Raw genomic sequence first — 23,225 nt, forward strand, 5'->3', positions numbered from 1 at the left:
GCAAATTCGGGCTAGTTAATTTAGAGACAAAGAGCATAAAAAAGACTTTTTGATGGAAGATTATTTAGAATAAATAATCTTGACCAAGTTATAGTATATGTCACAAGGGTTCCGTACATATAAAGAACGCCAAAATCCGAGTTACAACGAATAAGTTACGACCTGTCGAAGTTTTACAGCTAAACCGACACGGCACCGCGTAACGTAAAAAGTGAATTTTTGATAAATTACTTTTTAGCCTTATAAATCTAAACGAAACTGTAGTATACATTAAACCGATAACGTGCATAAAAAGAACGTCCAAATCTGACTTCGTATGAGGAAGTTATGATTTTTCTAAGATTTAGCACAACAGTGCACAACCTGAAATTCGAATTTTAGATCGACATATTTTTAGCCAAAATGACCTAAATGATAATTGAATGTCTCATTAATAGGAACTCAACGATAAAAAGAAAGTCGAAAACGGAGTCTGTATGTAGAAGTTATGAATTTTACACGATCGTTAAACAGTGTAATATTCTCATATTGTTAAATTTAAAATCGGTCAAGAATTAGCCGATGGAGTCAAAAGGAAAGTTGTAGAAATTTCGTCAATACCTACGTTTGGATATAAAGAACGTAAAAAACAGAGCTCGTGTACGAAAGTTATGAATTTTTAAAGATTGGCTGTTTTACCTGCGCCCTACGCCACGTGTCAGCACCGGGCTTCGCCTTGGTACCTATGCAAAGCTCACGACGTGAGATCCAAGTCTCACGACGTGAGAGTCCCCATACAGCCTATAAATAGAGGCGTAGATCACCCCCAAAACTCACACCAAAACCATTCTTTTTCTCCCATTACCTCCAAAACCTCTATTCCATTCCCTAGCACTTCCCAAGTGCTAGAGGCGAGTCCCGGAGCGGCCGAAGGCTCCAAGAAAAAGAGTTTTTCGGCTCGGAACTCTGCCCTTGCAGAGCTCGATTTTTAAGCAAACCTCCCGGTTTCGTCGAAGCGAAGCGTTGTCCAAGTTGGAATCACCACCTTATCAAGTGAGTGCATAGTTACTTTCATCTTACACATAAATATAAAGTATTTTATATAAATTATGTGCTCTGTGCATATTATCTGTTTACCTGAGATCTATGTTGGATGAAATATTTAAACTTCTTTTTTTTCAGATCTAAACTGTATATGTATTTTATAGATCTATGTTGGATGAACGATTTAAACTTCTTTTTCAGATCTAAACTGTATATGTATTTTATAGATCTATGCTGGATGAAAGATTTAAACTTCTTTTTTTTTAGATCTAAACTGTATATGTATTTTATAGATCTATTTTGGATGAAAGATTTAAACTTCTTTTTCAGATCTAAACTGTATATGTATTTTATAGATCTATGCTGAATGAAAGATTTAAACTTCATTTTCAGATCTAAACTGTATATGTATTTTGTAGATCTATGTTGGATGAAAGATTTAAACTATGTTTTTCAGATCTAAACTGTATTTGTATTTTATATCTTGAGATCTATGCTGGATGGAAGATTTAAACGTCTTTTTTCATATCTGAACTGTATATGTATTTTATATCTACAAATATGTTGGGTAGGACATGGGTAGATAAATGATGAGGGATGAAAGATGGTATAGACGAATATTGGCAGCTGCGCCACAACATGTAGATGTTTTTGAACTACGATGCACTCTAAACATCCTAGCAGCTGCGCCAAAAGGATAATATCGGCAGCTGCGCCTAATAGAGAACATCATAATTCTGACAGTTGGGCCTAATAGAGAACATCATAGTTTTGGCAGTTGCACCTAATAGAGAACATCATAATTCTGGCAGCTGCGCCTAATAGAGAATATCATAAGTCTGGCAGCTGCGCCTAATAGAGAACATCATAATTCTGACAGTTGCGCCTAAATGATAATATTGGAAGTTGTGCCTAACAGATAACATTGGCAGGTGTGCCATAGGCAATGATGGACTTCTTGCCTATTCCTTAGGTTAATCCTTAGGAATGAAAAAAGTGAATGATAGATGATTGTTAGGGTAGATCCTTAATAAATAAAGCATATAATGGGGATGGGTAATTGGGTTAATTGTGTGATGATGAAACATAATAACTTTATTATTGTGGGTTGAAAACCCTATGTACTCACCAGGTTTCCCAACCTGACCCACTCAGTTTATTTGTATCACAGGTGTCGATACGAAGCTACATTACACTGAGAGATTAAAAGAGATCAAAATCATTAGTGTAAATGAATGTAAGGTCTGTTTATGTTTATGTTTCTGTATTGACGATGACATCCCAAAGTTTTAATATAAACAAAATGCACTTCTTCTGAAATGCTTTGATAACATCATTATCATGTTTTTCTGGGAATAAATTCAGCAACACTTTTCTTTAAAAGTATACTCTGATTTTAAAAATAAAGCATAAACAAATCGGTCTTTTCTAACCGTGAAAAAGAGGATGTCACATAATTGAGGTGATACGGGTGTTCGTTTGTGTTTTGGAGCCTAGGGGTATTTTGGTAAAGTGTTACTTCGGGCTTTCATGTAAATTGGATTTTTATCGGAAGGTCTTACGACCAGTATGATTTGATACAATTGCAGACCTTCTCGTTACCTTTTCGTGGATATAATGAGTCGGAAACGGACTTATAACGAAGAAGTTATGGCCTTCGAAAGATTGGTGAAATTAGGGTTTTACCGGGTACGCGAGGCGTACACAAGTGTACGCATGGCATACTAGGGTGGAGGCCATTACGTGCGGCGTACCTTGGTGTACGTTGGGCGTACTAAGCCAAATGGTCACAAAAGTTCTTTGGAGTACGCATGGCATACAGGAATTACGCATGGCATACTCCAGTCAGACCCAAACCCTATTTTAGGGTATTAGACCCTATTTAAGCTCCTTATATCATCACCTAACCCTAATATCTTCAAACTTCATCCCTCTAAACCCTTGAAATGTAACCCTAGCCCCCATTAGAGTGGGTTTTGAGCTTTTGGTGGTATTTCATACTTTTTGGTGCTCATAGAAGAAGAATGAGCTTCTTGGAGAAGTGTGGGAATGCTTGAAGCTTTTGGATCCAGGCTTGTTGCATCATGATCTACATCTTGGAGGTATAAAGTTTCTACCTTGGTGATCATATATGTTAGATCTAGTTCATGGAGTATTTTGTGCATTTTGGAGTCTTTTATGTTAAAGATTGGTTTTTGATCTACTCCAGAAGCAATGGGTGCTAGATCTTAGCCCCATGCAGTCCCTAGGTTCATAAAAATGCATGTTTTATAGTGTATTTTGGTCCATGCAATAATTAAGACCTTTATTAAGTCCTTATTGAGCTTTTAAGTCCCTTTTTGCCATGCAAGCACGTAAAGCTGTCAGCTTTACATGATAAGTAGTCTTATAGAATCAGATGTGAGAGTTTGGCACTTTGTCTTAACCAATTAAGGGCTTATTGGAGTGAAAAAGGGGTCAGAGGAGTACGATGGGCGTATGTAAGTGTACGCTCAGCGTACTGTTGAGTTGTGCATAAAAGACTTGTACTCGGTGCATCGAGGCTATGTACGTGTGGCGTACATCTCGAGTACATAGGGCGTACTCCCCAGTTCATCATTATTCGGCCTTTTTGAGATTGGGCCTCGATGGGCCATTGGGTTTCTATTTTTGGGCCATGCTTAGGTTGAGGACTTTCTTGGTATTGGTCCCACGAAAATTTTTAGGCCCAATTAGGAAGTTGAGCCATATTAGGCTTGGGTTACCATCTTGGGCTTTTTGTGCATTTGGGTTGGGCCTTGGTTTTGGGCCAAGTAAGAAAAGGGTAAAATGGTCTTTTACCCTTTAGAAAGTTGGTTTATGGAGTGGGCCTCAGATTTTGGGCTATCGGGTTATTTATTGATTAAGATTGTATTTATTGATAGTTAGCGCGAGGTTATCCGGTTCAGCGGTCCGAGCAGTGATTTGATTATTAACGGATCGAGGTGAGTTTTCCTCACTGCACTTTCAGGTCGAAGGCACCAAGGCCGGAACATTGAATTGTTATCCTGGTTTATCGCATGTTGCTATGTTGTAGTGATCTGTAAGATCTGTATTTTGGTATATAGGATGATGTTATGCTTAGTGATGTGTAAGATCTGTCTGATTGTCTGTTGACTGATTATATGTCTATCTATGCATATGTTAATGTAGTGTGGTTGGGTTGAGACTATACTGCTTTGTGCTTCCAGTCAACAAACATGATAATGTTTATATCGATATGTTGTTATGTTATGGTATGTGTAGATATGTGTTGGTTATTGGGTTGAGGCGGATCAGCTAGGACTGAAGGCCAAGAGACCCATGGCGTCCCGGATAGACTGCAGGCCCAAGGGGTGTACCATTCAGGCTGAAGGCCCGGAGAACGTTCCAGATTGGCTGAAGGCTCAACGAGGTGTTCCATTCATGCCGAAGGTTCTGTGAGCGTTCCAGATAGTCTGTAGGTCGGGGAGGCGTTCCGGTCATGCCGGAGCCAGTAAGTGACCCCAAATTACCACACTGTTATTTGATATTATGATATTTTAGAACAGCAAGCGAGTAATATGCTAGGGATCTTCAGGAATTGGATGATAGAATTGCCTGATTATATGATGCATGTTAGCCTAGGATCTTCATTATATGAAATTGACATCATTACTGTAGTTGCTTACTGTGTGCATCATATTTGTACATAACAAAGATTTTATAGCTTGAGAATGCTTGATTTAACTTTATTCCTATTTTTTTCTGATTAAGGGCTTATAGTTGAATCAGGTATTCAACTATCTACGAGATCCAACGTTATGTATGATTAGCATGCACGAGTGATTGCAGGATTGATGGAAGTTTCATGAGTGGGTGCAGTTCATAGCGGGTTATCGTGAGGAATGATTAGCCACTCTTGAGAGAGTGAGGGCAAGGCGAAGGTGCATCCGAGATGCTGGGAGATAGAGATCGAGAGTTTTGTATGAGGATCTGTCTAATTTTATTGTGTTTTAGTGCCAGTGGTCTCTTCTTCTCGAATGATGCTTGATTTGTGCTTTGTGGGACCCATATTGATGTGAGTTAACCATCAAATGAATATATTAAATTACATGCTATAAAGGTTAAATAATCATGGAATGAAAGACTTGGACCTATTGCGTAGCTCTTGTCTGAGTCTAACCGTTGTAGCGTTGAGTACTTTAGTCGAAATATTATTTAAGCTTTGTTGCATGTAATTGTATTCATGAAGTGGTTAGCTGACATTAGTAGGGGTTCTTCAGCAACTGGGAAGATAGCATACTCGAATCAAGGAACGTTTCGGGGATTCTAAAGGCTAGTCGGGGAAGATAGCATGATTGGATACCATGATTCATGGAAGTAGCTCTGTATATGTCGATCTTTGGTTGTGGTTGCCCGGGCATGAAGTCGGGTCTGGTAATTGTTTTGGGCCCCAATGGCGAAATCGATTTGGGTTAATTGGTGCAGACCTAGATGAGGTTGGTGGTTTTGAGATCTCGAAGGTTTCGCTCGAGGCCATGCATTCAAGTCGCGGGACTCACGAATGGAATGACCATTATGATCGGCTTGGGAATTGCAGTTGGAAGTAGAATGGTTGATTGATGGTTTGGTATGTCGCTATCTATGGTGGGGATTTTGCCCTTTCAGTTTTCCGAGTTTGGGGAAGGAGTGAGCAGGCTTGAGACCTTCAAGATAGGATGTAATCCCAGCTTGTGAGTCTGTTGGTCGCGGGCTCTGGCAACAGTATGTCAGCACAGGAGTGTGCAGGTGGGTTGATGTGTTATGGATGCTTTGTGATGTGATTAAGGGTCCGTGTTCTTGGGTTATAGCAGGACATGTATCGGATCGTCGGTTGGGATTGCAAGCAAGGAGGGTACGTTTTGGATCGTAAGTCGGTAGTTGCTTATGCTTTTGTGTGAAATCCTTAATGTTAAAATGGTCATGATTGAAAATTTTTCAGAGGCCTCCAGCTGAAATTCAGGATTCTCTTAGGATTGGTTTGATCCCTATCTAGAAGGTCATCCTGTGAGTGTTATACATTCCAGGGCTAGGAATGGTTGTGCCTGGTTGAGCCGGTTGAGTTATGGCTTGGTTCAACACTAGAAGGGGTGGTTCGAACCCTTAGTGGGGGAGAACTGGGTATTTTGCTTGAAGGATCATCGATCTGTTTGGGTTCAAGGTATTGGGAGAATGGTTTTAGGGATCGGCGGTGCGAGTATGTGGGATATCGGTTCAGGGTTTGCCAAAGGAATGGGTATATAGCAGGTGGTGTTTGTATACATGTGTTCAGAAGACACATGGGTTGTTACTCAGCAAGAAATGGGTAATCAAGGAGCTCGTTGCAGCTATTGGTTCCTTCCGGGGTACCAACCAATATATGAGGAGCCGATGGGATTGCTCAGGTTGAGAATCAGTGACGGAGGGAACTTTTTAGTTTGTGGTATGAAATTCTATTTATGGTCTAGTTTGGGCAGAGATCGATCAGGGAATTAGTTTTGAAAATTCGTATGTTCAGCTCCGCGTGGGTTTTGGTTCATTAGATTTAATAGTAATGTGTCCTCGATTATTGGTTGAATCGTTGTCATTCAACAAAGGTTCTCTAAAGCTTTTGAGTTGGGGCAGTTGAAGTTCTATGGATGTGTCAACCTATCACCAAGTTTAATATGTTTTATGTTTCGTTGGTCTCTGGGTATGTTCACCCTCAGTGGTAATACGGGAGTTTCGTTCATAGCATGCTCAGGATTTGGTGGCATTCAGGGTCACTTTGGAGGTTTTCTCAAACTAGTTATGTATGGGTGGAATCTATTCAGTCTCAATCAAGTATGGGTACTTGTTCCGATCGTTCATGAGGGTGTCTTCTGATTATGTTTGAGAGTTGTTGTTTCGTTGCAACTCTGGTACTCTTTCCTTTTTGGGATGAGGTTATGGGTTCCCTAAGGGTGTGCATCGTGGAAAATTCGTTATTTTGTCGAGAGGGTTGTATCACACCCCAAAACCGGAACGGCGGAAACGTTCAGGGGTGGAGGACGTCATGTACAGTATCACAACAATGAATAGTAGTAAACAAGCAACAACATCATCCATTGCATTAATAATATAATTTAATACAAGTGTGTTCTGTTAAGTTTAATAGACACCAAAAATATGAAACAAAATAAAAGATGAGTCTTGAACGAGCTCCATCTTCTCAAAACCTGGCACCGGTACCTGTCTATTGGTGACCTGAGAATACAAGTTATTTTGAAAGAGTTTATCAGCTTTAAAGCTGGTGAGATCATAAGTATTTTAGTGTCATTGCTTGTATGTAAGTGTTTGTAAGTACTTGATGTATAAGTTTGTAAATGTTTGTAAATGTTTGAACTCTCCTAGAAAACCCTATGTTTTCTACTAAAAGTAGCCTTCTACCAAGGCATCAAATGTTTGTATGTCTGTTTCTTGTAAAAGTGTGTATTTTCCCAAGTATGACTATCATTAACCAAAAATATAGTTTTACATTACCGTTCATTGTGTGAAGATCATAAAGTGAATGCAATGGGGAAATAATAAAGTACTGTAGTGTTGATATGCCTGTACCATACTACCGACTAAAAACACGACGATGAAAGACGTCGGAAGAAATGACATTTGGCACCCGTAGACTTGCAAGTCCCACTGTAGCAAGCAGCAAGGTGTAGGATAGTCAATCCAGTATAGATCTATACACAAATTCAACGCTCCCCATTTAAGGAGATTCTGGATACAAAACGAGCCATGACAGGTGATGCCATGCCCCGTTACGTGGCTCACATAACTGTTGTAATGTACTTGTGTATGTATTGTATGTACTAGCTGTATTGTATGTTCTCTCTGTCTAGTATGTATGTATGTTCTCTCTGTATGTTATCGTTTGTTTCTCGTTATAGTATTCTCTATCTATATGTTATGTTTGTTTCTCATCATAGTATTCTCTATGTGTATGTTATGTTTGCTTCTCATCATAGTGTGTATTGACTCATGTATGAACTGACTCATTGTATGTTTCACTGTTCTAGTAATAGTATTGTAACTTCCTAAACTATACCTATTATAGTTTACTAGTAATGTTGTTTGTATATATGAACATGTTTATATACCTTTGCTACCCCAAAGGTATTGAAATGAAAGAAGTAACTTTTATATCTATATACATATACATAATATATAACTAGGATTCAAACGACCTTCGGACAAATAACCGATACCCTAAGTCCACAACCAAACAAGGAACAGGAAGCAAGGCGAGCTATCAGTCCTAAGTCCTTTCAATCCTACTTATATAACTATATATATAGATACACATTTGACAAAGTATAAGTTTAAAAGAGTTTGAACAGAAAGTATTTAACATGTAAAAGAGTTTGTAAAACAGTTTGAAGTAGTTTGTTTGATAACACGGTTTGAAAAGTAAGAAATCCACTTGTTTAGTAGTTATTAATCACATGTGATTGATATAATAACTATAATAGTTCAACTTGTATTCCCCCCCCCATAAAAGCATTTAAAATCATTTAAAAGGTTGATTAAGGGGTATGAACTCACCTGTAGTGAGTGGTTTGGATGAACGGATGGTATAGGATGCTAAGTGTCAAGTGAAGACTTGAGCACACACACGGATCCTATTTAACATATATTGACACATATATGTATCCAATTAGTCACTTAACAACTAATTAATTAAGTAAAGACACCCTAAAACATGTATAACACTTTGATTCAAGTGCTAGGAGTACATTAGGGTTGCATCTAAGGGGAGTATGGCCTCTCATTGGAGTTTTCGGTCTAAGTAGGTTTTCGGTCCAAATGGTTCTCGGTCCATGAGGTTAAGACCGAAAACTCATGATATTTGGTGCATAAGGTGATTTTCAAGGGCTTTCAAGTATGTAAAGGGGTTCTAAGTTTCATCCAAACCCTTATGTGAGTTTAAGGTCTTAAAGGCACCTTTCTTTAGGGTTTTCGGTCAAGGGAGATACACTTGACCGAAAACACTTATTGTTCTTGAGAAATGGATGTTTTCAAGGCCCTAAATCAAGTATCCTTACTAGATAACAAGTATAGGAGATAGATACTTACTATATGGAAGCAAAGAAGGGTGTTTTCGGCCCAAAACACTAGTGTGTGTTCTTGGTGTTCTTGGTGAAATGAAGAACACTTGAAGATCTAAGAAAATGGAATGATTTCATGGATGAAATCATGTAAGATCACTAGATAATGGAAGAGATCAACTAAACAAGGAAGGAAACACTTACAATCTTGAAGATCTTGACAAAAATTCGGATGATACTTGAGAGAGAATTATTCTTGACTTGGAAATGGGAAAAATGACTAAAAATGACTAAGTGTCATTTATATACCCTTTAGGGTTTTCGGCCCTAACACTATTTTGGGCCGAAAACTCCAAACTCTTGGAGTTTTGTGACTTAAATGTTGCACAATTAATCCTAAAGTATACTTCCTCTAATTTGTTCTCTCAAGAAAATAAATATTAAAAATACCCAACCGGACTTTAAACCGAGCTAAAAATTAGCAGAAAAGAATTTGACTTTTAATTGAAGTGCTAGACGGTAGAGTTTGTTCAAATGGAAATTTCGGGTTGTCACAGGTTGTATGTGGTATGGTCAAGATAAATGTGGTAGCAACTTGTTCTGTGAAAGGATTTGTGTGTGGTAAGATTTTGCTATTGATGTGTCTAGTTCGTGTTAAGAGGAACATTGATTAGGTCCCTACCAGGTGAATGAGGAAATGTCGACAAGATCGAGGTAATATAGGGATTATTCCAGATATAGGTTGTGGACTTGGTATTCATGATTGATTCATTTCTTCTGATAATGGTAATTTCGGTATTGGTGCATTGATGGAGGTCGGGAGGCTCGCTAATCAGCGAGTTTGGATAAAGGGAACAATTAAAGGTTTATGGGAGTATGGGTTGTATATCATAAAGTCTCTACGGAATGGTTGTAGTAGATCAAGGTAATATCGGGAGTATTCCAGATATAGGTTGTGGACTTGGTATTCATGATCGATTCATTTCTTTTGATAATGGTAATTTCGGTATTAGTGCATTTATGGAGGTCGGGAGGCTCGCCAATCAGCGAGTTTGGATAAAGGGAACAGTTAAAGGTTTATGGGAGTATGGGTCGTATATCATAAAGTCTCTATGGAATGGTTGTATTATAACTCATGTTTGTTCGCAAGCTGTTATAAGGGGTTGGTTACCAAGGTTGGGTATCAGTTATGTAGTCTCGAATCATGAAGTTCATTGTGAATGTATCGAGTGATCTGTCAGGTGGGGATACACCTAGGTTGATAAGGATTGAAGGTAAATGTGAAAATTCTTGGATCAATCATATTTGCTCGTAGGAGAAATGGTTGGAAATGGCATGTTAAGTAGTCAATGGTTCATTTAAGGTTTTAAGTACATCTTATGGATTTGGGATTTGGTTGACATTCGTGATCGATGTGTTTTGAGTACTTGATTCCGCGTGTTTGGTGGTGTTCTTAGTCAAATCCAAAGGGGTGGGTTCAATGAAAGAATGAATATCAGTTCTGGAATATGGGTTTTGAAGTTTAGATCTGTTGGGTTCCTGGTCTAGGGATTATATTGATTGAGGTGATTCGGTCTTATAGTTAGGAAGTTGTAGAATATGTTGGCATTGCACGTGATCCTCTACATCAGTTATATAGTTGAGACTCACTTTGGGAGTCGTCATGTTATTTTTGAATCATTTGTGTTCATCAGCAAGTTAAGGTTAAGGAATCTGTATGCCGGGTTATCAGTTGGAGGGTTCAGTGTCAAAAGGATGTTTTCAGTTCTAGTGGTAGAAGGAGACTCTTGTGAATGTGGTTCGGATTGATTCCACCTGTGTGGAGGTTATGCAAGTTCTGGGGCTTCGGAATTATAGCAGTAACGTTTTGGTTCGTTAGTAAAAGGATTAGTATTTGTTATCGGTTCGGAATGTGTGATTTCCAGGTGCGTGGTAAGGTGTGATTTTGAGACGAAATCTAATTTAAGTGGGGGAGAGTTGTAACGCCCTATTCCGAATCGATTCCTAATTCGAGGATGTGGCCAGAAGATCAATTATCATAAGGCTTAGGGCCTTTGGAAAAGGAGATATCTAGAACCATTTGGGTGCTTGTAAGGTAATTGTGGTGATCCGGGTGTTCGGTTTGTGTATTGGAGCCTAGGGGTATTTTGGTAAAGTGTCAGTTTGGGCTTTTATGGAAATTGGATTTTTGTTTGGAAGGTCTTAAGGCTCGTATGAGTTGATAGAAGTGTTAAGCTTCTCGTTACCTTTTTGTGGATATAGGATCATCGGAAACGGACTTATAACAAAGAAGTTATGGCCTTCGGAAGATTGGTGAAATTAGGGTTTCACCGGGTAAGCGGGGCGTACACAAGTCTACGCATGGCATACTAGGGTGGAGGCCAGTACGCGGGGTGTACCTTGGTGTACACTGGGCGAACTAAGCCAAATGGTCACGAACGTTCTTTGGAGTACGCATGGCGTACAAGAATTATGCATGGCGTACTCTAGTTAGACCCAAACCCTATTTTAGGGTTTTGGGCCCTATTTAAGCTCCTTATCTCATCACCTAGCCATAATATCTTCATCCTTCATCCCTCTAAACCCTAGAAACGAAACCCTTGCCCCCATTTGAGTGAGTTTTGAGCTTTTGGCAGTATTTCATGCTTTTTGGTGCTTATAAAGAAGAAGGAGCTTCTTAGAGAAGTGTGGGATTGCTTGAAGCTTTTGGATCCAGGCTTGTTGCATCATGATCTACATCTTGGAGGTATAAAGTTTCTACCTTGGTGATCATATATGTTAGATCTAGTTCATGGAGTATTTTGTGAATTTTGGAGTCTTTTGTGTTAAAGATGGGTTTTTGATCTACTCCAGAAGCAATGGGTGCTAGATCTTAGCCCCATTCAGTCCTTAGGTTCATAAAAATGCAAGATTTATAGTGTATGTTGGTCCATGCAAGCATTAAGACCTTTTTTAAGTCCTTATTGAGCTTTTGAGTACCTTTTGGCCATGCAAGCATGTAAAGTTGCCAAATTTACATGATAAGTAGTCTTATAGAATCAAATCAGAGAGTGTAGCACTTTGCCTTAACCAATTAAGGGCTTATTTGAGTGAAAAAGGGGTCTGAGGAGTACGTTGGGAGTACGTAAGTGTACGCTCATCGTAATGATGAGTTGTGCATAAAAGACTTGTACTCTGTGCTTCGAGGCTGTGTACGCGGGGCGTACATCTCGAGTACGCAGTACGTACTCCCCAGTTCAGCATTATTGGGCCTTTTTGAGTTTGGGCCATTGGGTTTCTATTTTTGGGCCATGGGTAGGTTGAGGACTTTCTTGGTATTGGTCCCATGAGCATTTTTAGGCCCAATTAGGAAGTTGGGCCATATTGGGCTTGGGTTGCCATTTTGGGCTTTTTATGCATTTTGGTTGGGCCTTGGTTTTGGGCCAAGTAAGAAAAGGGTAAAATGGTCTTTTAACCTTAGGAAGTTGGTTTATGGAGTGGGCCTCGGATTTTGGGCTATCGGGTTATTTATTGATTAAGATTGTATTTATTGATAACTTCCACGAGGTTATCCGGTTCATCGGTCTGAGCAGTGATTTGATTATCAGCGGATTGAGGTGAGTTTTCCTCACTGTAATTTCGGGTCAAAGGCACCAAGGTCGGAACATTGTATTGTTATGCTGGTTTATCGCATGTTGGTATGCTGTAGTGATCTGTTAGATCTGTATTTTGGTATATAGGATGATGTTATGCTTAGTGATATGTAAGATCTGCCTGATTGTTTGTTGACTGATTATATGTCTATCTATGCATATGTTGAAGTAGTGTGGTTGAGTTAAGACTGTACTGCTTTGTGCTGCCAATGAACAAACCTGGTAATGTTTATATCGATATGTTGTTATGTTATGGTTTGTGTAGATATGTGTTGGTTATTGAGTTGAGGCGGACCAGCTGGTTATTGGGTTATTGGATAGACTGCATATCCGAGGGGCTTACAAGTCAGGCTAAAGTCCCGGAGAATGTTCCAGATAGGCTGAAGGCCCGTCGAGGTGTTCCAGTCACTCTGAAGGTTCTTTGAGCGTTCCAGATAGTTTGTAAGTCGGGGAGGCGTTCCAGTCATGTTGAAGTCTCTGTGAGCGTTCCAGATAGTTTGTAGGCTGGTGCGGCATTCCAGTCAGTCTGAAGGCTTTGTATGCATGTTTTTGTTTGTTATTATGCTTATGTGGTGGAATTTTTGGGGAACTCACTAAGCTTCGTGCTTACAGTTTTTGTTTATGGTTTCAGGTACTTTAGTAGACCGTGGAAAGGTGAAGGAGAGACCGTACACATCCTTGGTTTTACAACTAATTGGATCTTGGCAGACTCTGATTTTAAATAACGTTTGAAAACAATGGGTTTTTTGTAATACTTCTAATAATAAAAGGGTCGTTTTGAAAATTTTAAATTTGTTGAGTTTTTGGGATATTACAAGTTGGTATCAGAGCCTTCATTTGAGTAAATTGGAGGAACACTCGTGTGAATCCAGTCTCAAACTAACGAAATGAAAAGGTTTTTAAAATAATTTTCAAAATAATCAAGAAGGGCGTAATGTGTACGACCAACCGGAGCCAGTAAGTGACCCCAAATTACCACACTGTTATTTGATATTGTTATATCTTAGAACAACATGCTAGTGATAGGTTAGGGATCTTCAGGAATTGCATGATAGAATTGTCTGATTATATGATGCATGATAGCCTAGGGTCTTCCTTATATGAAATTGAAATCATTATTGTAATTGCTTAGTGTGTGCATCATAGTCATACAAAACAAAAATTCTATAGTCTGAGAATGTTTGATTTAGCTTTATTTATTGTTCTTGTCTGATTAAGGGCTTATAGTAGAGTCAGGTATTCGACTGTCTGGGGGATCCAACATTATGTTTGATTAGCATGCACGAGTGACTCAAGTTTGGTGGAAGTTTCATGAGTGGGTGCGGTTCGCAGCGGGTCAGCGCGAGGAATGATTAGCTACTCTTGAGAGAGTGAGGGCAGGGAGAAGGTGCATCCAAGATACTGGGAGATAGAGATCAAGAGTTTCATATGAGGATCTATCTGATTTTATTGTGTTTTAGTGCCAGTCGGCTCTTCTTCTCGAATGTTGCTTGCTTTGTGCTTTGTGGGACCCATATTGATGTGAGTTAACCATCAAATGAATACATTAAATTACATGCTATGAAGGTTAAATAATCATAGAATGAAGGACTTGGACCTATTGTGTACCTCTTGTCTGAGTCCAACCGTGGTAGGGTTGAGTACTTTAGTCGAAAGATTATTTAAGCTTTGTTGCATGTAATTGTATTCATGAAGTGGTTAGCTGACATTATTAGGGGTTATTCAGCAGCTGGTGGCAGAGGAGGTGGGTGGGAATACTAGGAGAGCCTAGGGAGTATTTTAGTGCGGTTGTTTCGCTCTGGAGCATGTATTGGGGATATTATTATGAGTAGGTCTTTGAGGACCCGGGATGATCATTGAGGAAAGTATGGATAGGTGTGGAAGGTAGTATTGGGCCCGTACTACTGAAAGCACAGGATCAATACTCGAATCAAGGAACGTTTCGGGGATTCTAAAGGCTGGTCGGGGAAGATAGCATGGTTGGATACCATGATTCGTGGAAGTAGCTCTGTATATGTCGATCTTTGGTTATGGTTGCTCGGGCATGAAGTCGGTTCTGGTAATTGTTTGGGCCCCAATGGCGAAATCGATTTGGGTTAATTGGTGCAGACCTAGATGAGCTTGTTGGTTTTGAGGTCTCGAAGGTTTCGCTCGAGGCCATGCGTTCGAGTCTCGGGACTCAAGAATGGAACGACCATTATGATCGGATTGGGAATTGCAGTTGGAAGTAGAATGGTTGATTGATGGTTTGGTATTTCGCTATCTATAGTTGACATTTTTCCCTTTCAGTTTTCCGAGTTTGGGGAAGGAGTGAGCAGGCTTGTGACCTTCAAGATGGGATGTACGCCCAGCTTGGATCTGTTAGTCACGGGGTCTGGCGATAGTATGTCAGCACATGAGTGCGCAGGTGGATTAATGTGCTATGGATGTTTTGTGATGTGATTAAGGGTCCGTGTTCTTGGATTACAGCAGGACAGGTATCAGATCGTCGTTTGGGATTGCAAGCTAGGACGGTACGTTTTGGATCGTAAGTCGGTAGTTGCTTATGCTTTTGTGTGAAATCCTTAATGTTAAAATGGTCATGATTGGAAAATTTTCAGAGGTCTCCAGCTGAAATTCAGGATTCTCTTAGGATTGGTTTGATCCCTATCTGGAAGGTTATCATGTGAGTGTTATACATTCCAGGGTCATGAATGGTTGTGCCTGGTTGAGCCGGTTGAGTTATGATTTGGTTTCAACTTTAGAGGGGGGTGGTTTGAACCCTAAGTGGGGGAAAACTAGGTATTTTGCTTGGGGGATCATCGATCTGTTCGGGTTCGAGGTGTTGGAAGAATGGTTTTAGGGATCGGCGGTGCGAGTATGTGGGATAACGGTTCAGGGTTTGGCCAAAGAAGGGGTATATAGCAGGTGGTGATTGCATACATATGTTCAGAAGACACATGGGTTGTCACTCAGCAAGAAGTGGGTAATCAAGGAGCTCGTTGCAGCTATTGGCTCCTTTCGGGGTACCAACGAATAGATGAGGAGCCATTGGGATTGCTCAGGTTGAGAATCAGTGGCGGAGGGAAATTTTCAGCTGGTGGTATGAAATTCTATTTATGGTCTAGCTTGGGCAGAGATCGATTAGGGAATCAATTTTACAAATTGGTACGTTCAGCTCCGCGTGGGTTTTGGTTCATTAGATTTAATGGAAATGCGTCCTCGATTATTGGTTACATCGTTTTCATTCAGCAAAGGTCCTCTGAAGGCTTTGAGTTGTGGTTGTTGAAGTTCTATGGATTTGTCAACCTATCACCAAGTTTAATATGTTTTATATTCCATTGGTCTATGGGTATGTTCACCCTCAGTGGTAATACGGGGGTTTCGTTCATAGCATGCTCATGATTTGGTGGCATTCAGGGTCACTTTGGAGGTTTTCTCAAACTAGTTATGTATGGGTGGAATCTATTCCGTCTCAATCAAGTATGGGATCTTGTTCCGATCGTTCATGAGGATGTCTTCTGATTATGTTTGAGAGTTGTTGTTTCGTTGGAACTCTGGTATTCTTTCCTTTTTGGGATGAGGTTATGGGTTCCCTAAAGGTGTGCATCGTGGTAAATTCATTATTTTGTCGAGAGGGTTGTATGTGGTCTGGTCAAGATAGATGTGGTAGCAGCTTGTTCTGTGAAAGGATTTGTGTGTGGTAAGATTTTGCTATTGATTTGTCCGGTTCGTGTTGAGTGGAACATTGATTAGGTCCCTACCAGGCGAATGAGGAAATGTCGACAAGATCGAGGTAATATCGCGAGTATTCTAGATATAAGTTGTGGACTTGGTATTCATGATGGATTCATTTCTTCTGATAATGGTAATTTCGGTATTGGTGCATTGATGGAGGTCGGGAGGCTCTCCAATCAGCGGGTTTGGATAAAGGGAACATTTAAAGGTTGATGGAAGTATGGGTCGTATATCATAAAGTCTCTGCAGAATGGTTGAAGTATAACTCCCTTTTGTTCGCAAGCTATTATTAGGGGTTGGTTACCAAGGTTGGGTATCAGTTATGTAGTCTCGAATTATGAAGTTCATTGTGAATGTCTCGAGTGATCTTCCAGGTGGGGATACACCTAGGTTGATAAGGATTTGAGGTAAATGTGAAAATTCTTGGATTAATCATATTTGCTCGTAGGAGCAATGGTTGGAAATGGCGTGTTAAGTAGTCAATGGTTCATTTAAGGTCTTAAGTACATCTTATGGATTTGGGATTTGGTTGAAATTTGCGATCGATGTGTTTTGGGTACTTCATTTCGCGTGTTTGGTGGTGTTCTTAGTCAAATCCTAAGGGTAGGTTCAATGAAAGGATGAATATTAGTTTTGGAATATGGGGTTTGAAGTTTAGATTTGTTGGGTTCCCGGTCTAGGGGATCATATTGATTGAGGTGATTCGGTCTTATAGTTAGGAAGTTGTAGAATATGTTGGTGTTGCCCGTGTTCCTGCATCAGTTATGTAGTTGAGACTCGCTTTGGGATTCGTCATGATATTTTTGAATCACATGTTTTCATCAGCTAGTTAAGGTTAAGGAATCTGTATGCTTGGTTATTAGTTGGAGGGTTCAGTGTCAAAAGGATGTTTTCAGTTCTATTGGTAGAAGGAGACTCTTGTGAATGTGGTTCGGATTGATTCCATCTGTATGGAGGTTATGTAAGTTCTAGGGCTTTGGAATTATAGCAGTAACATTTTGGTTCGTTAGTAAAAGGATCAGTATTTGTTCTCGGTTCGAAATGTGCGGTTTCCAGGTGCGTGGTAAGGAGTGATTTTGAGTACAGAATCTAATTTAAGTGGGGGAGAGTTGTAACGCCTTGTTCCGAATCGATTCCTAATTCGAGGATGTAGCCTTAAGATTTGTTATCATAAGGCTTAGGGCCATTGGAAAAGGAGATATCTAGAACCATTTGGGTGCGAGTAAGGTAATTGAGGTGATCCGGGTGTTTGGTTTGTGTTTTGGATCCTAGGGGTATTTTGGTAAAGTGTCAGTTCGGGCTTTTATGGAAATTGGATTTTTGTTGGAAGGTCTTAAGGCTCGTAAGAGTTGATAGAAGTGTAGAGCTTCTCGTTACCTTTTTGTGGATATAAGGATCATCGGAAACGGACTTATAACGAAGAAGTTATGGCCTTCAGAAGATTGGTGAAATTTGGGTTTCACCGGGTACGCGGTGCGTACACAAGTCTACGCAAGGCGTACTAGGGTGGAGGCCAGTACGCGGGGCGTACCTTGGTGTACAGTGGGCGAACTAAGCCAAATGGTCGCGAACATTCTTTGGATTACGCATGTCGTACAAGAATTACGCATGGCGTATTCCAATCAGACCCAACCCCTATTTTAGGGTGTTGGGCCCTATTTAAGCTCCTTATATCATCACCTAACCCTAATATCTTCATCCTTCATCCCTCTAACCCCTAGAAACGAAACCCTATCCCCCATTTGAGTGATTTTTGAGCTTTTGGCAGTATTTCATGCTTTTTGGTGCTCATAAAAGAAGAAGGAGCTTCTTAGAGAAGTGTGGGATTGCTTGAAGCTTTTGGATCCAGGCTTGCTGCATCATGATCTGCATCCTGGAGGTATAAAGTTTCTACCTTGGTGATCATATATGTTAGATCTAGTTCATGGAGTATTTTGTGCATTTTGGAGTCTTTTGTGTTAAAGATGGGTTTTTGATCTACTCTAGAAGGAATGGGTGCTAGATCTTAGCCCCATTCAGTCCCTAGGTTCTTAAAAATTCAAGCTTAATAGTGTATTTTGGTCCAGGAAAGCATTAAGACCTTTGTTAAGTCCTTATTGAGCTTTTGAGTCCCTTTTTTCCATGCAAGCATGCAAAGTTGCCAAATTTACGTGATAAGTGGTCTTATAGAATCAGATATGAGAATTTGGCACTTTGTCTTAACCAATTAAGGGCTTATTGGAGTGAAAAAGGGGTCTGAGGAGTACTGTCATGGGATGATTCTTCTAGACTAGTCAATACCGTGGGCCACTTAGTGCTTCTTCGACTAAGTCAGGCTTGGAACGCTTCCTTACGATGTACTAACGACTAGGATAGGAAGAGATGCGATAAGGAATGCTACGAAGTAAGAAATAAAGCTTCTATATAAGACTCGACTACTTTACAAGGCAACTTCCCAATGATTCCTACAAATGAGACATCCTTCCTATTTATAGGCACCTTACACCTCCTCAAATGGAAGTTTCTAGGTCCCGATCATTCTTGACTAATCTAGACTCTTCTTATTATTTACATGGCCTTTACAAGACTCTAGAAAATAGTATACTTGTCTACGATGCTCTAGAAGGTTCTAGGTTGTCCCGACATTATCCAAATTGCTCTTGTATGATCTAGCGTGTTCTAGATCATTCCAAAGTCTTCTGGGTCGTTCTATCTTCGTCTAGCATCCTCTTGATTATTCCAGATCGTTCTCCTTTGTTCCACGAACATCTATAATATTCTAGCATCTTCCAGGGTCTCGTAGATCATTCTTGATCTCTCCGGAGACTTCTCGAGTATACTTGATCATTCCGGAGTTCTCTAGACGATTGTAGAATTTTCCAGAAACTTGGTCCGTGACACCCTCCCCCACTTAAACCCTTGATGTCCTCGTCAAGTCTTCTATACATATGTCTCGATCTTGTCATGGGGCTACTTCGTGTCTTTTTGTTTTCTCCAATGTATCTCTTCGAGTAAGGCATGCTTTTATTTCTTAACGTACCTTGAATCCTACTTCTTCTCTCAGCCTCGTAAAATCTTGATTAAATCTTCAAGTGGGATATGGATCCCTTTTCCTTCAAATGTGCCTCGTTTATTCGAACTTCCCTTTTTGGCTTCATATTCTTCTTGATTATATTGCTCTGGCCATAACACATCTTCATAGTTGAAAGGGTTCGAGCTTTTGTCTTTCTTCTTTCCAAGGGAATTATATGGATAGTTGATCCCTTGGTTATACGCATGGTGTTGTCTCTTTCGAACGACCAAGGACATACCATATCCAGGAAATCCATTCCTAGTACCATGCGATAGTCGTCCATCGGAACCACTATCAAGTCGATGGTCCCTTCCCATTCTACAATCTTCATGGGTATTCCACGAGAAACTCCGAGGACCGGATTAAATGGAGAGTTGACAACCTTCAACCGACCTAACTCCTTTGTATAATGAATACCCAACTTCCTGGATTCTTCCTCTGCGATAAAACTATGTGTTGCTTCGGAATCTACTAGCGCCTTAGTGTTCCTTGCATTTACTTTGTCTTCGACGAACGTGAGACTCCCTCCTTTATTTTCTTCCCTCTTAGATGATTTTATCTCATCTTTCGATATTGAGTTCAGAAAACACATTGAGCTTATTTGTGCTTCGTCTTCTTCTTCTTGCAACACCATCGCATAGAATGTCTTTTTCTTGGGACAGTCTCGGATCAAGCGAGGACCATCACACAAATAGCACTTGATCTCCTTCCGTTCTTCTCTTCGGTATCTTCCTTCGATTGCTTTTCCTTTTGTATTCAAAGGTTGGGGTGGGTCTTGTTTTGGCTCCGGTTCTGACATAGTTTGTTCTTCCCCAGCATTCTTCTTGATCGTGCTTTCTCTTCGAAATTCCATTAGATCTTCTGCCACGACGATAGCTTCGTCGATGTCTCTAACATTTCTCCTCTTGAGCTCATTATAAGCCCAAGTTTGTAGTCCATCCATGAAATAAAATAGTTTGTCTTTTTCTTGCATGTCGGGTAACTCTAGCATCAAGCTAGTGAACTCGACTATGTAGTCTTGGATGGATCCACTATGCTTTAACCCACGAAGTTTCTTCATCGCTATGTCTTCATCATTATGTGGGCATAATTGTCTCTTAAGTTGCCTCTTGAACTCTTCCCATGTGCCTATGGTGTATAAGCCCTTTTCAATGTCTCCGTGCTTCCTTCTCCACCATAGAGCTGCACTTTCACATAGGTAAAGGACTGCTGTATCGACCTTCTTCTTGTCTTCCTTTACTTGACTAGCATTGAAGTAACATTCCATTGACCAAAAGAATTCGTCAAGTTCTTTAGGGTCGCGTTTTCCTCCATACTTCAATGGTTTGGGTGCGTCTGTGTGTGGCAACTTAGTCGCAATGGCTCCTCCGGCGATTGCCGCCTTGCACAAGTTTACTTCGGCTTCCAACGTAGCTACCTTCTCACGGAACTCATTCCGCAAGGTGTTGATAAGTCCAAGGACTTCTTCCTTGATGACACCGATGGTCTCCTTCAATCCATCGCTCGTGTCACGTATATCTGCAACGAACTGATCCACGGTATCCTTCCACTCAAGGATCTCACTGACGCTAATCTCCACCTTTGTAAGCTTGTTTTCTAAGCTTTCCAAAGGGTCAACGGATTCGTCCCTCCTCCTGGACTTCCTTCCTTTCTCTTCGACGACAGGGGGAATGTTAGCTACATCACTTCCTCCTTCCATTGCTACGATCTCTTGCTCGTACGAACTCTGGCTCTGATACCACGTGTCACGGGATGATTCTTTTAGACTAGTCAATACCGTGGGCCACTTAGTGCTTCTTCGACTAAGTCAGGCTTGGAACGCTTCCTTACGATGTACTAACGACTAGGATAGCAAGAGATGCGATAAGGAATGCTACGAAGTAAGAAATAAAGCTTCTATATAAGACTCGACTACTTTACAAGGCAACTTCCCAATGATTCCTACAAATGAGACATCCTTCCTATTTATAGGCACCTTACACCTCCTCAAATGGAAGTTTCTAGGTCCCGATCATTCTTGACTAATCTAGACTCTTCTTATTATTTACATGGCCTTTACAAGACTCTAGAAAATGGTATACTTGTCTACGATGCTCTAGAAGGTTCTAGGTTGTCCTGACATTATCCAAATTGCTCTTGTATGATCTAGCGTGTTCTAGATCATTCCAAAGTCTTCTGGGTCGTTCTATCTTCGTCTAGCATCCTCTTGATTATTCCAGATCGTTCTCCTTTGTTCCACGAACATCTATAATATTCTAGCATCTTCCAGGGTCTCGTAGATCATTCTTGATCTCTCCGGAGACTTCTCGAGTATACTTGATCATTCCGGAGTTCTCTAGACGATTGTAGAATTTTCCAGAAACTTGGTCCGTGACACCCTCCCCCACTTAAACCCTTGATGTCCTCGTCAAGTCTTCTATACATATGTCTCGATCTTGTCACGGGGCTACTTCGTGTCTTTTTGTTTTCTCCAATGTATCTCTTCGAGTAAGGCATGCTTTTATTTCTTAACGTACCTTGAATCCTACTTCTTCTCTCAGCCTCGTAAAATCTTGATTAAATCTTCAAGTGGGATATGGATCCCTTTTCCTTCAAATGTGCCTCGTTTATTCGAACTTCATTTTTTGGCTTCATATTCTTCTTGATTATATTGCTCTGGCCATAACACATCTTCATAGTTGAAAGGGTTCGAGCTTTTGTCTTTCTTCTTTCCAAGGGAATTATATGGATAGTTGATCCCTTGGTTATACGCATGGTGTTGTCTCTTTCGAACGACCAAGGACATACCATATCCAGGAAATCCATTCCTAGTACCATGCGATAGTCGTCCATCGGAACCACTATCAAGTCGATGGTCCCTTCCCATTCTGCAATCTTCATGGGTATTCCACGAGAAACTCCGAGGACCGGATTAAATGGAGAGTTGACAACCTTCAACCGACCTAACTCCTTTGTATAATGAATACCCAACTTCCTGGATTCTTCCTCTGCGATAAAACTATGTGTTGCTTCGGAATCTACTAGCGCCTTAGTGTTCCTTGCATTTACTTTGTCTTCGACGAACATGAGACTCCCTCCTTTATTTTCTTCCCTCTTAGATGATTTTATCTCATCTTTCGATATTGAGTTCAGAAAACACATTGAGCTTATTTGTGCTTCGTCTTCTTCTTCTTGCAACACCATCACATAGAATGTCTTTTTCTTGGGACAGTCTCGGATCAAGCGAGGACCATCACACAAATAGCACTTGATCTCCTTCCGTTCTTCTCTTCGGTATCTTCCTTCGATTGCTTTTCCTTTTGTATTCAAAGGTTGGGGTGGGTCTTGTTTTGGCTCCGGTTCTGACATAGTTTGTTCTCCCCCAGCATTCTTCTTGATCGTGCTTTCTCTTCGAAATTCCATTAGATCTTCTGCCACGACGATAGCTTCGTCGATGTCTCTAACATTTCTCCTCTTGAGCTCATTATAAGCCCAAGTTTGTAGTCCATCCATGAAATAAAATAGTTTGTCTTTTTCTTGCATGTCGGGTAACTCTAGCATCAAGCTAGTGAACTCGACTATGTAGTCTTGGATGGATCCACTATGCTTTAACCCACGAAGTTTCTTCATCGCTATGTCTTCATCATTATGTGGGCAGAATTGTCTCTTAAGTTGCCTCTTGAACTCTTCCCATGTGCCTATGGTGTATAAGCCCTTTTCAATGTCTCCGTGCTTCCTTCTCCACCATAGAGCTGCACTTTC

This window comes from Lactuca virosa, chromosome 8, assembly GCF_052849685.1.
Source record: "Lactuca virosa cultivar CGN04683 chromosome 8, Lactuca_virosa_CGN04683_v6, whole genome shotgun sequence".
In the NCBI taxonomy this organism is placed as follows: Eukaryota; Viridiplantae; Streptophyta; class Magnoliopsida; order Asterales; family Asteraceae; genus Lactuca; species Lactuca virosa.